The sequence below is a fragment of the Leuciscus leuciscus genome (genome assembly GCF_965113295.1).
Source record: "Leuciscus leuciscus genome assembly, chromosome: 2".
Lineage (NCBI taxonomy): Eukaryota > Metazoa > Chordata > Actinopteri > Cypriniformes > Leuciscidae > Leuciscus > Leuciscus leuciscus.
The window spans coordinates 21259600-21277249 of record NC_138726.1 but is presented as its reverse complement, the minus strand read 5'-3'; the positions used below and the strand labels follow the sequence as shown (position 1 = coordinate 21277249).

Here is a 17650-nt window from a genome sequence, read left to right as displayed (position 1 = left end):
CTTACATTTATAATCTATAAAATGGTAAAAGGGAAATTATACAATTATCTTTATGATATGAAATATTCGTAAATAGTTAAAATTTTTTAGCTGTAAAATCGTAATAATGTTACGTTTAAACGTTGCAGATACGTCCATATTATATGTCTCAGCATATATCCAAACGTACAAAAAAGTACGTTTTCTATCTTTGAAAATGACGTATTAATACCTAACGTTACGTATTAACAATGAGACCAGGCTGCACTAGTTCCTGCGGGATGACAAGGTAACGCTTGAGTAATTAGTGAGGAGTTAACATGTTTTTCACTTTAAAATAATGGTCCACATCACTAGTAGTTCCCCTTCGAGGGAACTCGCACTGCGTCGTCGTCGTGACGACACTTTGGGGAACGCCCTTAGCGTAGCGCGTCTGAAGCATGAATGAAATCTGTCCAATCCTGATTGGTGCTGCGTCATGACGTAGTAGATGACGGCATAACCGGAAGATACAAAGGGACGCCGGCACAAACACACGTTAGCTTTTTGCTCTTCAGCAAGCGCTCTGTGTGAAATTGTTTGTCCTATTTGGTGTTGTTTGTCCCAAATAACGTCTGCATTACAATATAGAATCTAGTGGCTCGGATCTCGCGTTTGCCGAGGCAGCGCGTAGGTTGCGGGTCTACTCTGCAATGAAGATTCTGTGACTGGGATCTCGCGTTTGCCGAGGCAGCGCGTAGATTACGGCTACTCTGCAATAAAGATTCTGTGACTAATCTCGCGTTTGCCGAGGCAGCGCGTAGATTAATGTCTGCATTGCAATACAGAATCTATTTTATAGTAGCTCGGGTCTCGCGCTTGCCGAGGCAGCGCGTAGATTACGGGGCTACTCTGCAATAAAGATTCTGTGTGGGTGCGAGGCATGCACAGTCAGCTCCTGAGGGTGCTGGCTGTGTGTTCATTGAGAAATATCTTGACGCACACAGCCGTGCGTTTCGGGTGTTTCAGCCTCACGCCCGTTGGCTTTCTTCTCGAGAGATATTGTGAACGACTCGAATCTCGCGTTTGCCGAGGCAGCGCGTAGATTACAAGTCTGCTATAAAAGGGACACACGCGATCTGTGAAATAATACTGTTTGGGTGCGAGGCATTCACAGTCAGCTCCTGAGGGTGCGGGCAGTGTTCATTGAGAAATATCTCGGCCTGCGTGCATAGAAAAAAGCCGTGCGCTGTCGGATGTTTCAACCTCGCACCTGTTGACTTTCTTCTCGAGGGATGAAAGCCGATATATTGTGACGGCTCGAATCTCGCGTTTGCTGAGGCAGCGCGTAGATTACGAAACCGTATAAATAAATATTAAACAGTATTGTCTGGTGATTATGGCTGCATTTAATTCTTTGGAATTAAAATGATGGAATATTATCTGACTTTGAGAAGTTAGATATTTTAATTCAGCCTACCATCCAGACAGTGTTTCACTTATCCAGTGTTTTTGGCTGCATTTAATTTTGAGGAATTAAAATGTTGAGCCTCGCACCGACAGGTGCAAAAAAAAAAAAAAAAGAAAAAAAAAAAGAGTGTTGCCTCCCGCACCCCTCCCGAGGGAGCCTGGCAAAGGAGGCGGCGCTCTCGCGGCAAGCCTTCTGAGCCTAAGGTCGTTCTGAGGACCGTCCTTCAGGCAAAGAAGGCTTCCGCCAAGCGGCCCTAGCTGCGGCCGGACCGCTGAGAGCTGTCCCCCCCGGGGTGGAGCGATTGAGGTCGCCTCCTTCCCGGAGCTCTCGGGAAATCAGTGCTGTGTTCCCGCCGTCCAGCACGCTTCGGGCCACACTGATTTCCCGCGTACGCACGCCGCTCCAGCCACCTCTAGAAAGATCTGTGGCTGGGCAGCGAACGCGTTCGCCCACCGAAAATCATTCTCGACTGCTCCCTGCCGGTCAGCCGCTTCAGGGGGTCGGGAACGAGGCTCGGTTGACACCCGAGGCCGGCCTCGAGAGGCTGGTTCCCTTAGTAGATTATCTCGGCGCATGGTCATGCCTTCCGAATATATCTGCGTGGGCCCTGCGTACTGTAGAGCTGGGTTACAGACTGCAGTTCAGCTCCCCTCCTCCGAAGTTCAACGGGGTGGTCTGGACTGTGGTTGGCCCAGAGCAGGTTTGGGTTATGGAACAGGAAGTTCAATCCCTGTTGGTCAAGGAGGCCATAGAAAGTGTTCCTCTGCCAGACAGGGAGTCCGGGTTCTACAGCCGGTACTTCATAGTTCCCAAGAAGGATGGGGGGTTGCGTCCAATAATAGATCTCAGGCACTTGAATCGTTCTCTGAGGAGATTCAGGTTCAAGATGCTCACAATTCCAGCCATCGTGAGTCAGATCCAGTTCGAGGACTGGTTCGTCACGATAGATCTGAAGGACGCATACTTCCATATTTCCATCCTTCCATGTCACAGGAAGTTCCTGAGGTTCGCTGCGAGAGGTCTGTGGGAGACCCGGCATTCTTCCTGGCACATCAACTGCCTGGAAATGCTGGCGGTCTACAAAGCTCTGAGGAGCTTTTTCCCAGACCTCCGCGGCCACCATGTCCTGATACGCTCGGACAGCACTTCTGTAGTCACGTATCTGAATCATCAGGGGGGTCTGAGGTCGCGCCCTCTATGCAGACTGGCACACCAGATCCTTCTGTGGTCCCAGGGGAAACTGTCGTCTCTCAGAGCGATGTACGTCCCCGGGGACCAAAATCAGGGAGCAGACGTCCTGTCGAGGCAGGGGCTGAGGCCCGGGGAGTGGCGACTCCACCCAGAGGTGGTGGAAGCCATGTGCGTGAGATTCGGCCCAGTGGAAGTGGATCTGTTCGCGTCTCAAGAGACGTCCCACTGTCCACTGTGGTTCTCTCTCAGGCATCCAGCTCCGCTGGGGCTGGACGCCATGATGCAGACGTGGCCGAGGCTGCGTCTGTACGCATTTCCCCCGATCGCTCTGCTCCCGGGAGTCCTGGAGCGGGTCCGCCGGGAGGAGATCAGTCTACTTTTAGTAGCACCCCGCTGGCCGACCCGAGTATGGTTCTCGGACATTGTAGCACTGCTGGACGGCCTTCCGTGGCAGGTCCCTCTGAGGAGAGATCTGCTGTCGCAGGCAGGGGGCACAATATTTCACCCCCGGCCAGAGCTGTGGAACCTCTGGGTCTGGCCCCTGAGGGGGCTCGGTACCTAGAGGCTGGCCTGTCAGCAGATGTTGTCGAGACCCTACTCAGCTCCAGGGCTCCTTCTACCAGGAGACTGTACAGCCTGAAGTGGAAAGTGTTTTCCACTTGGTGTAGAGAGTGTGAGGTGGACCCAGTTAACTGCCCAGTGGCTTCAGTGCTGGAGTTCCTCCAAGATCGCTTCTCCGCCGGTCTTACCCCGTCCACACTTAAGGTGTATGTGGCTGCCATTGCGGCTTTCCACTCGCCTGTAGGTGATGGGCCCTTGGGGAGGCACCATCTGGTTGTACGTTTCCTCCGTGGGGCTCGGAGAATGAGGCCTGCGGCTCGCTCCAGAGTCCCAACCTGGGACCTGGAGGTGGTACTTGAGGGGTTGGCTGAGGCCCCCTTCGAGCCACTGGAGTCGGCTGAGGCAAAGAACCTGACCCTTAAGGTGGCCTTTCTCCTTGCTATCACTTCTCTGAGGAGAGTGGGGGATCTCCAGGCCTTGGCGATATCGCCAACTTGCCTGGAGTTTGCCCCTGGCGGAGTTAAGGCCATCTTACATCCTAGACCGGGCTATGTGCCCAAGGTGCCATCTAATGTGGCACAGTCAGTGGTTCTTCAGGCCTTCCATCCTCCACCTCACGTGACGGCGGAAGAGGGGAGACTTCATCTGCTCTGCCCAGTCAGAGCCCTGAGAGTGTACTTGGAGAGGTCTTCTCAGTGGAGGAAGTCAGACCAGTTGTTGGTGTGCTTTGGTTCACCCAAGAAAGGGCTGCCTGCATCTAAACAGACAATCAGCAATTGGATTGTTCAGGCTATAGCCACGGCTTATCAGGTGCGCAATTTGCCTTCACCTATGGCCGTGAGGGCACATTCCACCAGGGGCATGGCCTCCTCGTGGCCCTCCTTTCTGGCGTCTCGCTTCAGGAGATCTGCGAGGCGGCCGGGTGGGCCACCCCGCACACCTTCATACGCTTCTATAGTCTGCAACTCCCTGTGACGCCTGGCGCCAGAGTGCTCGCGTCCTAAGTGTGCCTGGTCTCCCAGCTTCACACTAGGGCGGGCGTGATTACGGTGTGGCATAGTGGGCATTACGTTCCCCAAAGTGTCGTCACGACGACGACGCAGTGCGAGTTCCCTCGAAGGGGAACGTCTCGGGTTACGACTGTAACCCTTGTTCCCCGAGAAGGGAACGAGACACTGCGTCTCGTCGCCACACCTATCACGGGCAGAGCGCTTGCTTCATCGCAAAGGAGCTAACGTGTGTTTGTGCCGGCGTCCCTTTGTATCTTCCGGTTATGCCGTCATCTACTACGTCATGACGCAGCACCAATCAGGATTGGACAGATTTCATTCATGCTTCAGACGCACTACGCTAAGGGCGTTCCCCAAAGTGTCGTCACGACGACGACGCAGTGTCTCGTTCCCTTCTCGGGGAACAAGGGTTACAGTCGTAACCCGAGACGTTCCTGCGGGATGACAAGGTAACGCTTGAGTAATTAGTGAGGAGTTAACATGTTTTTCACTTTAAAATAATGGGCCACATCACTAGTAGTTCCTGCGGGATGACAAGGTAATGCTTGAGTAATTACTGAGGAGTTAGCATGTTTTTCACAAGTAACACAAGTTATTTAATTTTATATTTGACACATACTGTACAGGCATTCATTTCTGTGAGGCACTAGTAATATTATAACGAACATTGTAAACTGGAAGATGTGGTTTTGCGATTATCACAACATAAATGCAGCCAATTTCTTCATTAAGGATGCTAATTGTTTTTGACAAGAGAAAGTCAATGTTTATATTCATATCCTAAAGAGAAGTCCTCAAAAACCCACAATTCACTTTTTTAGACATGTTACTTTTGTGATTAGTAATTAATTGGTTATTCTTAGTTCACAAGTAGTTCTCAATGAGGATATATTTCTTTAGTAATAATCAAATACCTACCAAGAGAGAGAATAGAGGGCACCTTTCGTCAAAAAACTGACAGGTTTATTGCTTTATGGCCCTCAAAGCCACGCCCCCTTTTGAGCGTGGGAATTTACCACGCTAGCTCCTCCCACTTCTGGACAGGTCATGTGACCGTGGGAAAATCGGACTTGTGCCACGCCTCCTTGTGGGTTGAACACCTGAACCGTGGGAAAATTTCCCACGTTCAGTAGTTCTAAACGATATAACGTTTTTTAAGAAATGTACAATAAAGACATAGCCAGAGTGTGAGATCAGTGTTTTTATTTATTAAAGAAGACAGATGTACATTCATCACTTTTAAAACATCAATGAAATAAGTTAAAATTGCATTTTTCTCTTAAAGAGTTATTAAAAAATGAGTTAGTGTTATTTAAAGATGTTAAAACATTAAAACAAGTTAAGACATTTTTTAAATGTTGATTTGTAAAACTGTTACATAAAACACAAACTAGTTTTTAAAAAGTCTTACGTTTTTACATACCATTCGTTAAAAGATATATAAGTGTTTCCTTGTGCTGGAGCAGAGTGGAGAGCGTCTACTCAGTCCAGAGGTCTACGAGACTCTGTGAAGGTTACAGAGAGACACACACAAACCCCGCCCCTACCCCCGCCCCCAGGAGATGTCACCGTGGGAAATTCCCACACCCCCTTCAAGCTCCCAAATAGAAAACACATCCGGTCATCTCGGTGGCCGAACTTAAATGACCAAAGAAAACCGATGCAACGGCTCGAAGAGACCACACCCCCTAACACACCCCTCTCAAAGCTGAGAGGTCAATTTTGACTTAAGGGCCTCCCTAAAATGATATCACACTCGGGGGAATCCCCTCCATCCCTTCGTCCCTCCCACAGTGACAGCTAGTGTTTAAAAAGGAGCGCAAACTTGAAGTGAAATACTACTTGTGGTTTTATTCAAGTAGAACACTATGGCTACGTCAGACCCCAAAACACCTGAAAGAAACATTGATGAAGCTATGGAGGATTTGACCTTAGTGCCGCGGAATAAACATGGACCCTGTTTAACTCGATTTCTCCATGAGCCGGCGGAGCGCAAGTGAAATACTTTTCTGGAGGACGTGCGTGCGAAGTCAGATTGGTTAATGGATAACGACGAGCGAGTCACAACGAATACAACAGAGGATCCCAATTTGTTTTGTTTTTACGGAAAGGGATTGGATTTTATTTTATACAGGAGTATGGAGAGATTTGAAAGATGATGGGAGTGAACCGGTTTTCATAGCAGAGTGGGCTGGATTAACCACGGTTGCAAGATGCCGACTTCTCGCGGATTATAAAAAAAAAACACCCAGAGGATTACGTTTACATACTTTTTTGGAATGGATGTACCCAAATGTTCGTAGCCTATTTCTGAGGATGAGCATTTAAAATAGCCTATTACGATTTAAAATTCATGTTTCAATGGAAGGTTTATCTGTGTTGGAACAGATTTTTTTCTAAAATCACGTAGCTTTTTTTAAAATGGAGCGACGCATTTGGATCTGTTGATGGATATACGCACCAATAGGATTACCGGCTGCAACGAATGGATACCCACAGAAAAGCATCGATTGGCTGAATACATTTTGTGATTATTTAATCATTTCTATGCAAAGTACTTTGAATTGCCAGTGTATAAAAAGTGCTATATTAATAAACTTGCTATGCCTTGCTTTGCCTATGTCACAGGAGAAATTATATTTAATTTACAACTCTATGCTCTCATACAGGCTAGAACTGGCTCACACTCACACAAACACCCCAACCCACCACCCCCACCACCCCCACCACTTTTGGACTGAGCCCTCCAATTTTCCCACGGTCCACATTTAAAGTTGTACTTTTCACAATCACATACAAAAAAGACATTAAAACAATGTTTATCACTAAAATACAAAGGGTGGTAAACACACATTTGTAAAATGTTAAAAAAGTTTGAATTGCAAACATGTTATAGAATTAAACCATCTAAAACAACATGTATTAAAATTATATCAAGCAAATATTTCTATTTTCTAACATACATTTGAAGAAAAGTTGTACTTTCACAATTATAAAATGTTTATAGTCATTAAAACGTTGTATACATTTAAAATACACGTATTTAGCGTTCATACATTTGTAAAATGTTAAAACGTTAAAAACAACGTGCTTTAAACTTTTTAAAAAGTGAAGCAATGTAGGCCTATTGGGTAACAGATCAGCGAGTTGTTTTTAATTAAAGAAAAGTTTTGTTCTCCATATATATTTAAAACTTTTTAAAAACACTGTATAAAGTTAAAATGAAATGGTTTAGTATTCGTACATTTTACAACGTTATCTGAAAAAAGTTAGAATGTGGTCCTTCACATACAGATTTAAAAAAACGTTCAAAACAACATCAACTAAAATACAATATGCTACTAAAGTTTAGTTTTAAGTTCCGTATTATACATCACTCATCGACGGTAGAAACATGAATGAGTATAGATCATGTGTTAAGCCGAGTCTCCGCCCACCTAACACTAGATTTATTTATAATTACACTAAATAACATTTATACAAAATAATAGTTTTTAAAAATAAATAAAAACTAATGTTTTAGTTAATTTTGGACTTTTAGTGAAGTTAACAAATATTCACTAACTTACTGATGTATTCACTCTTCGATAGGATAATCCACATCTCCCAATGGAGAAATCTGATCATTGTTTGAGAATGCGTTTTGGAGTAAAAAATAATGAATCTGTTCAAAACTATGTGCTTTAAACTTTAAAACCGTGAAACGTAAGCGATAGGCAAACAGTTTTTTTTTTCACAGACATGTAACACTTTCACATACAACTTTTTAAAATGGTACAAACCTTTAAATTACAAAGGTGTAGTATTTAAAACGTTAGGCCTATCAGAAAAAAAAAGTAAAACAAGTTAGAATGGTTTCCTTCACATACAGATTTCCTTCACATACCGCTCAAAACAACATCAACTTAAATACAATATGCTACTAGTTTAGTTTTAAGTTCCGTATGTGTGAAGCCGAGTCTCCGCCCAACTAACACTAGATTTATTTATAATTACACTAAATAACATTTATAAAAATAACAGTTGTTTAAAAAAAAATAAAAACTCATGTTTTAGTTAATTTTGGACTTTTGGTGAAGTTAACAAATATTCACTAAGTAGGCTAGTGCTTTCTGTCCCTTTAGTTTTTCAAGATGGCGGAACGACATAGAGGCCTCCATGGACTTACCCGCCATGTAAATAAAGATAAGAAATGTTTCGCTTACGAGGATAAGTCAGATTATTGGCAGAGGTCATTTTACACCAGTGAGGACATATTTTATGAATACAGGCAAATTTCAGATGTTTAAATGACAAAATACAATTTTTTCAACCGAGCGAATCTGCACATGAGAGGCCTTCAGAAGTCATAACTTCAGTGGTCAACGGTTTAGGCCAGTTGGCGAATGTGTAAAAATCAAATACTGTATTACACTTTTCAAAGGATAATCTAGCTTTAAAGTTAGAATAAAAAGTAAAAAACCAAACATATCTTCATACCTGTTGTGTTCTGACACAAGGCCATTAACTTGTTCTTTTTGTTTTATAAATGTATTTTGCTTATTTCTACAAATATCAACCTGATAAATATATGGACTGAATACACGATTAAACAAGATAATCATGCTACCAAATACGTTTTTAAGAAAAACAGTGTTTTAAAATACAACTAAACCATGATAACAGATGACAGTCGTACATAAATGCATGTTGATGACTAAGTTTCAGGCAACCACGCAATGTTCGAGAAATCTAATATCGGTGTAATCTTTGCGAGGTCTCACTCACAACGCACAACGTTGTGTTGGGTGATCCAGGCATACCTTTACTGAAATAAAATATTATGGAAGTCATTTTTAAACTGTAATTATACCATATTTTATATATTAATATTATGGCTTCATGATGATTTAAAGTTTTTTGTCTGTTTGTTATTAACTAATACCTTTATCTTTTAACCAACACTTCAACATCCAGCACAAAATTAAAGAGATGTATGAGCTAAGGATGTTCTCTGACCCCAGATAAACAGATCTACAATATACAGTTTAGATATTCTCCTACTTAGTATGTGTGTAAATAGTTGTGCTTAATTCTTTGGGTGTATTTTTACACACCCTATGGACTAGCTTTAAAACATAATCTTTATACAGGAATCACACATGTCCTTACAATCCATGTAAGATTCAAAAGACCAAATCACTGAGAAAAGAGCCATTTTTAATAAATACACAAAAGTTTTCAAATGATGGTTTTATTACTCCGCTAGATTTAGTCATCTTGTTCAGATAGCACAGCGCTGTTTCACATGTTGTATGTTGGACTGTATGTGTTTTAGGCGAAGACGTTTCTTTGAGAGCTGTCTATAGAAATAAATGACAATTAAGAATTTAAGTGATAGTCTTTCTGTCTGACTAAATTGATACTTCATTTAGTACAACTTTCCCTCTATCTACGAATTACACAAAGTGCATGCTGTTTTACACTTAAACTATTACAACAGAATCACATCTGACTATTGCACTGAGAGAGGCATATTCATCCAAGCTCGAGGCTGTTAAACAAAGTTCCACACTTTGGTAAAACCTAAATTCTAGAGGTCAACTTAAAAGTTCAAAGTAAATGCATCATCATGAGCCATTTAAAACAAATACAGAAAAGCCACTATAGTGATCAGTTTTAGCGTTTGAATTGATATTTTACATTTTACGCTGTTTACATCTTGTTTTTGTACAGTTTTTTGCAAAAAGTATATAGTCACAGAGCGTGGTCAAACATGTTTATATAGGAATGTATGAAAAACATGAACAAATATTGCATAAAGAGAATTAAATGACGGTCCATCTAGTATGAGAGTGTTTAAGACTAAACAAATCATATTTATTTTAGAACATCTTTCTACTATGTCTACGAAACATTGACGTGAAAGATGAGTATTACACTTCAAACTCGTCTGACTATTACACTTATTTTGTTATTATTACACAGTTATTTTGTGTGTGTGTCACTAAACAACATGATTAAGCTAATGAATTACAGTTGATACGTGGTATTTTTACGTGAAAGGAGGGAAAGGAATATTTAACATATAAAAAAAAAAATATTTTAACCTATCGTCAATTTCAATGGTTAGATCAATCATCTAACAATCAACAGCTATATGTGAAACAATTAGAGTTGGTGTAAATTTACACATCCAAAAGCTGTTTGTTACTTGGATGATAAATATCTTCACTTTATGATAGGAAAGTACAGACTGCGCCTTTGACCAATCCTCTACATATGGGGCACTTGCGCAGAGAAGGCGCACATTCTTTGCACACAACTAGGTGACCACAGGGGATGAAGACAATGTTCACTTCCTTATCCATGCAAACTTTGCATGTGTGCTACTCTTGAAGTAACTGTTCCTCCATAGGCAAGTCTGAAAGATCTTGACTCGGTGATGCAGCTTCATTTGTCTGGGCCATCAGTTCTCTCAGCAGGCAGACATCATTCTTCTTGATCCAGTTGCGGAAGACCTCTGCTGCTGCATTTCCTTTCGACAGGACTAACTCAATGAGATGCCCTGTCTGCTGCTTGACTGTAGTGCAGTTACGAATAATGGCATTGTCTTTCTGTGAGATGACGTTCTCCTCTAGAAGATGGTCCATTAAGCTCTGCACACTTTTTAGCTGCTGTGACATGACAAGATGATGTTTCTTAAGAAAAGATGCCATTTCCTCAGCAAGAAGCTCTCGCACCTCCTCTCTCTTCTCATCTTCTGCACTTAGTAAATCAGACACCAACTCTTGAACGGTTTTGTAATTTTCTCCGCTTGCGAGAATTTTGCTCTGCACGGTTTGCTTCACCAGGCCACGCTGAAGCAGACTTCACCACAGGATTGTTCATCATCACTGCATCTTCTGAACGGTCTTCTCCAGGACCCAGGTGTACAACAGGTGGATCAACAAATTCTCTCGAGTTGCTGTCTCCATTAGTCAATAGCTGTTCAAATAGTCTTGAAAATCTTGCTTGAATCTGATGAACAAACTCTTGGCCCTTTTCTTGCAACAGGTATTCACATCTTGGAAACCACTTGGCATGTTCTACCCATGGATCATCACCAGAGTCCCAACATCTGAGTCCACCATCACAACAAAAGCACTTCACGTCATCATTACGACCAACATAGTAAAAACCAGCCTTAGCCAATTGGTCTGGTCGAACAGTTATTCTTGAGGGCCAGTTGACAAATGTGAGCAACCTTTCTTCACACTGTTGCATTGCCGAGTTAGATCCATTGGAAAGCCCGCCACCAGATAAAGGTACATTATCTGCACAGTCACCTCGAACGAAGCAGCAGTTGGGGTAATGCCTCTGGTGCTCTGATACTGCCCGATCTCCCGGTTCCCAGTTGCTAAGCTGGCCTCCACAACTGAAGCAAGCCACTCTGTCGCCCTGGCCAAGGTAGTAGAAAGCACTTTTGGCAAGCTCGGCTGGAGTTACTGTAGCAAGAGTCCAATTCTGAAAGGTGTCAAGGCGTTCCTGTTCCCGACGCATGTCAGGATTGTGACAAGCCGGAGGTCGCTGGCGAGACATATCCTGGTGAGACATATCCAGGTTTAAGTAACCCACCTGCTCCTCCATTTGGCCTGAAACGGATGCCGTGGTGGTCGATGTTACGGGTGTCGCAGGGGCGGAAAGCTGTAGGATGGCTACGTTGCGAAGCAGGGAAAAGGCAGAGTGAGAGGACGACAGGAGGTTTGCGGTGGGGGGTAAACTCTGGATGAAGACATAAAAATGTGACCACAGGGCGTGTCCACTCAAGCCCTTCTCTCTGCTGGACATCCCATGACTAGTGTCTAGTCATCCATGACAGAACACATAATCTTATTAAAAAAAATTTAATGAACTCCTGAACAGAAAGAAGATTGACGTAGGGGGTATGTGCTTACCTCTATGATGCAGGAACCGATGCTAAGAACAAAATCGAATTTTGTTCAACACTACAAAATGTCCTTTCTTCTGTTCTGTTCTGTACACAGCGGGCAAATTAGTTGTATCATTTGAAAAATCACCACACATTTTTCAGAGACGCCTCTGTGGTCCATGGCACAGCGCATCCAGGCATGGTATGGACATGGTTGCCACCTCGGGAATACAGTAATTAAAATGCAGAAAACATTCCGCAACTCTTTACAAGGATCTCTGAAATATTTAATCTTTTAAATCATGTAGTATTTTTAATTATTCTAAATATTATTGTGTATACTACTATAATACTATTTTATGAGCTCAGACATTAACACAACAGAAATGTTTGTAATTTTTTTATTTTTTTTTATTTCAACATTCTACTTTCGAGTATACATTGAAGTAGTGAAGAAAATGATAGACTGCCAAACCGGGGTTGTGTGTGAAGTCCTGAAATATTTATCAGGACAACAGCTCACCCCGCCCCGCTGGAGGGGTTGTCATCATGACGCCGTAAACCGCTGTATAGGATTACATATAATGCCACATTGAATCAGAAGTATTGGAGAAGTTATGCATATGCCACCGGAGAGATGTCTATAATTACCCCAAAATATTTATATATATAAATATACATATATTTTTAAACATATGCATGGGTGAATTGTACGCCATAAGTTCTGTAAGCATGTAGAAAGTAGTTAGGATGTATTTCATTTTGCCTAGGCTTTAAGTTAATTTTGCCAACTATTAAGATGTTAAAGTTCATAGACCTTTAGCGCATTCAAATGTATGGAGTTAAAATTAAAACATGATATCAATATCACATTACCGAATTCAGGGGTGTTTAATAGCTTCAATAGTTATCAAGCACCTGCTGATTTTAAGTTTTTCTTCAAACAAAAGTAATTTTCTGATAAATCCTCGTACACATACATGTGTTTTGTTGTATGCACAGATTTTGAGGGTCGCTTATAGAAAGATGCGTCCTTGTCTTTGTTTTTAAAAACAAAGCTTTGTTTTTAAAAACATAGCTAGATCTACATAGATGTTTTACACAATAAGATATGTCAGAGAACCTTGTGCGGCATTCTATATCCGCATTAAAGGGTTAAAATATAAAATATACATTTTAGCGCTATTTAAAAACTAGGACGGTATAATAATATAATGCAAATGTCTCACGTGAAGATGATGGTTTAAACCATAATTTTATCAAATCAAGTCAATTCATGTGAATACTGTCGTATATGAACAAACAGAAGACCTAGAGTTCACTAACATTACAGCTTGTTTCAGAGTCGGTATGCTCCGGTGAAAACTGTGTGAACTTTGATGAGGCCGACAACAATAGCGCTGTTAAACATGCGGTAGCCTACAATAACAATGTTCAATATAAACAAGAATCCTGCTCTAATGCGACTAATTCTAACCAACTCTAATTGTTTCACATATAGCTGTTGATTGTTAGATGATTGATCTAACCATTGAAATTGACGATAGGTTAAAATATTTTTTTTTTTATATGTTAAATATTCCTTTCCCTCCTTTCACGTAAAAATACCACGTATCAACTGTAATTCATTAGCTTAATCATGTTGTTTAGTGACACACACACAAAATAACTGTGTAATAATAACAAAATAAGTGTAATAGTCAGACGAGTTTGAAGTGTAATACTCATCTTTCACGTCAATGTTTCGTAGACATAGTAGAAAGATGTTCTAAAATAAATATGATTTGTTTAGTCTTAAACACTCTCATACTAGATGGACCGTCATTTAATTCTCTTTATGCAATATTTGTTCATGTTTTTCATACATTCCTATATAAACATGTTTGACCACGCTCTGTGACTATATACTTTTTGCAAAAAACTGTACAAAAACAAGATGTAAACAGCGTAAAATGTAAAATATCAATTCAAACGCTAAAACTGATCACTATAGTGGCTTTTCTGTATTTGTTTTAAATGGCTCATGATGATGCATTTACTTTGAACTTTTAAGTTGACCTCTAGAATTTAGGTTTTACCAAAGTGTGGAACTTTGTTTAACAGCCTCGAGCTTGGATGAATATGCCTCTCTCAGTGCAATAGTCAGATGTGATTCTGTTGTAATAGTTTAAGTGTAAAACAGCATGCACTTTGTGTAATTCGTAGATAGAGGGAAAGTTGTACTAAATGAAGTATCAATTTAGTCAGACAGAAAGACTATCACTTAAATTCTTAATTGTCATTTATTTCTATAGACAGCTCTCAAAGAAACGTCTTCGCCTAAAACACATACAGTCCAACATACAACATGTGAAACAGCGCTGTGCTATCTGAACAAGATGACTAAATCTAGCGGAGTAATAAAACCATCATTTGAAAACTTTTGTGTATTTATTAAAAATGGCTCTTTTCTCAGTGATTTGGTCTTTTGAATCTTACATGGATTGTAAGGACATGTGTGATTCCTGTATAAAGATTATGTTTTAAAGCTAGTCCATAGGGTGTGTAAAAATACACCCAAAGAATTAAGCACAACTATTTACACACATACTAAGTAGGAGAATATCTAAACTGTATATTGTAGATCTGTTTATCTGGGGTCAGAGAACATCCTTAGCTCATACATCTCTTTAATTTTGTGCTGGATGTTGAAGTGTTGGTTAAAAGATAAAGGTATTAGTTAATAACAAACAGACAAAAAACTTTAAATCATCATGAAGCCATAATATTAATATATAAAATATGGTATAATTACAGTTTAAAAATGACTTCCATAATATTTTATTTCAGTAAAGGTATGCCTGGATCACCCAACACAACGTTGTGCGTTGTGAGTGAGACCTCGCAAAGATTACACCGATATTAGATTTCTCGAACATTGCGTGGTTGCCTGAAACTTAGTCATCAACATGCATTTATGTACGACTGTCATCTGTTATCATGGTTTAGTTGTATTTTAAAACACTGTTTTTCTTAAAAACGTATTTGGTAGCATGATTATCTTGTTTAATCGTGTATTCAGTCCATATATTTATCAGGTTGATATTTGTAGAAATAAGCAAAATACATTTATAAAACAAAAAGAACAAGTTAATGGCCTTGTGTCAGAACACAACAGGTATGAAGATATGTTTGGTTTTTTACTTTTTATTCTAACTTTAAAGCTAGATTATCCTTTGAAAAGTGTAATACAGTATTTGATTTTTACACATTCGCCAACTGGCCTAAACCGTTGACCACTGAAGTTATGACTTCTGAAGGCCTCTCATGTGCAGATTCGCTCGGTTGAAAAAATTGTATTTTGTCATTTAAACATCTGAAATTTGCCTGTATTCATAAAATATGTCCTCACTGGTGTAAAATGACCTCTGCCAATAATCTGACTTATCCTCGTAAGCGAAACATTTCTTATCTTTATTTACATGGCGGGTAAGTCCATGGAGGCCTCTATGTCGTTCCGCCATCTTGAAAAACTAAAGGGACAGAAAGCACTAGCCTACTTAGTGAATATTTGTTAACTTCACCAAAAGTCCAAAATTAACTAAAACATGAGTTTTTATTTTTTTTTAAACAACTGTTATTTTTATAAATGTTATTTAGTGTAATTATAAATAAATCTAGTGTCAGTTGGGCGGAGACTCGGCTTCACACATACGGAACTTAAAACTAAACTAGTAGCATATTGTATTTAAGTTGATGTTGTTTTGAGCGGTATGTGAAGGAAATCTGTATGTGAAGGAAACCATTCTAACTTGTTTTACTTTTTTTTTTCTGATAGGCCTAACGTTTTAAATACTACACCTTTGTAATTTAAAGGTTTGTACCATTTTAAAAAGTTGTATGTGAAAGTGTTACATGTCTGTGAAAAAAAAAACTGTTTGCCTATCGCTTACGTTTCACGGTTTTAAAGTTTAAAGCACATAGTTTTGAACAGATTCATTATTTTTTACTCCAAAACGCATTCTCAAACAATGATCAGATTTCTCCATTGGGAGATGTGGATTATCCTATCGAAGAGTGAATACATCAGTAAGTTAGTGAATATTTGTTAACTTCACTAAAAGTCCAAAATTAACTAAAACATTAGTTTTTATTTATTTTTAAAAACTATTATTTTGTATAAATGTTATTTAGTGTAATTATAAATAAATCTAGTGTTAGGTGGGCGGAGACTCGGCTTAACACATGATCTATACTCATTCATGTTTCTACCGTCGATGAGTGATGTATAATACGGAACTTAAAACTAAACTTTAGTAGCATATTGTATTTTAGTTGATGTTGTTTTGAACGTTTTTTTAAATCTGTATGTGAAGGACCACATTCTAACTTTTTTCAGATAACGTTGTAAAATGTACGAATACTAAACCATTTCATTTTAACTTTATACAGTGTTTTTAAAAAGTTTTAAATATATATGGAGAACAAAACTTTTCTTTAATTAAAAACAACTCGCTGATCTGTTACCCAATAGGCCTACATTGCTTCACTTTTTAAAAAGTTTAAAGCACGTTGTTTTTAACGTTTTAACATTTTACAAATGTATGAACGCTAAATACGTGTATTTTAAATGTATACAACGTTTTAATGACTATAAACATTTTATAATTGTGAAAGTACAACTTTTCTTCAAATGTATGTTAGAAAATAGAAATATTTGCTTTATATAATTTTAATACATGTTGTTTTAGATGGTTTAATTCTATAACATGTTTGCAATTCAAACTTTTTTAACATTTTACAAATGTGTGTTTACCACCCTTTGTATTTTAGTGATAAACATTGTTTTAATGTCTTTTTTGTATGTGATTGTGAAAAGTACAACTTTAAATGTGGACCGTGGGAAAATTGGAGGGCTCAGTCCAAAAGTGGTGGGGGTGGTGGGTTGGGGTGTTTGTGTGAGTGTGAGCCAGTTCTAGCCTGTATGAGAGCATAGAGTTGTAAATTAAATATAATTTCTCCTGTGACATAGGCAAAGCAAGGCATAGCAAGTTTATTAATATAGCACTTTTTATACACTGGCAATTCAAAGTACTTTGCATAGAAAGGATTAAATAATCACAAAATTTATTCAGCCATTCGATGCTTTTCTGTGGGTATCCATTCGTTGCAGCCGGTAATCCTATTGGTGCGTATATCCATCAGCAGATCCAAATGCGTCGCTCCATTTTAAAAAAAGCTACGTGATTTTAGAAAAAATCTGTTCCAACACAGATAAACCTTCCATTGAAACATGAATTTTAAATCGTAATAGGCTATTTTAAACGCTCATCCTCAGAAACCCAGATAGCAAAAACTATCGGCACGGCTTCTTTTTGCCGCCGGCCCCAAGCTGTCGGCTATAGGTGCGCCCCGCTGGCGGGGATGAAGCGTTTGCCGCCGAATATGTCACTCCCATTTCTTGCGAGATGCCGCCAGCGAACAGCCGCCAGGCCGCCGACTTCATTCTCTCTGGCGGTTGCCGCCGTCTAAATGAACCGCGGCCGGCTGGCGGCAAGCCGCTTTGAAATCGACCAGCCATGAGTGAAA

The 17650-nt window shown here is 40.2% G+C and overlaps 1 long non-coding RNA gene and 1 pseudogene across 2 annotated transcripts; one reads left to right on the top strand and one right to left on the bottom strand.

Moving 5' to 3' along the window:
* Positions 1-344: 344 nt before the first annotated feature.
* Positions 345-870, top strand: LOC309487653. Its single transcript, XR_014201900.1, has 2 exons — positions 345-708; positions 772-870. It is a non-coding gene; the product is annotated as an uncharacterized lncRNA (long non-coding RNA).
* Positions 871-10406: 9536 nt separating this feature from the next.
* LOC309492984 (putative inhibitor of apoptosis) lies at positions 10407-12000 on the bottom strand (annotated as a pseudogene). Its single transcript has one exon. The product of its transcript is annotated as a putative inhibitor of apoptosis (transcript).
* Positions 12001-17650: the final 5650 nt, after the last annotated feature.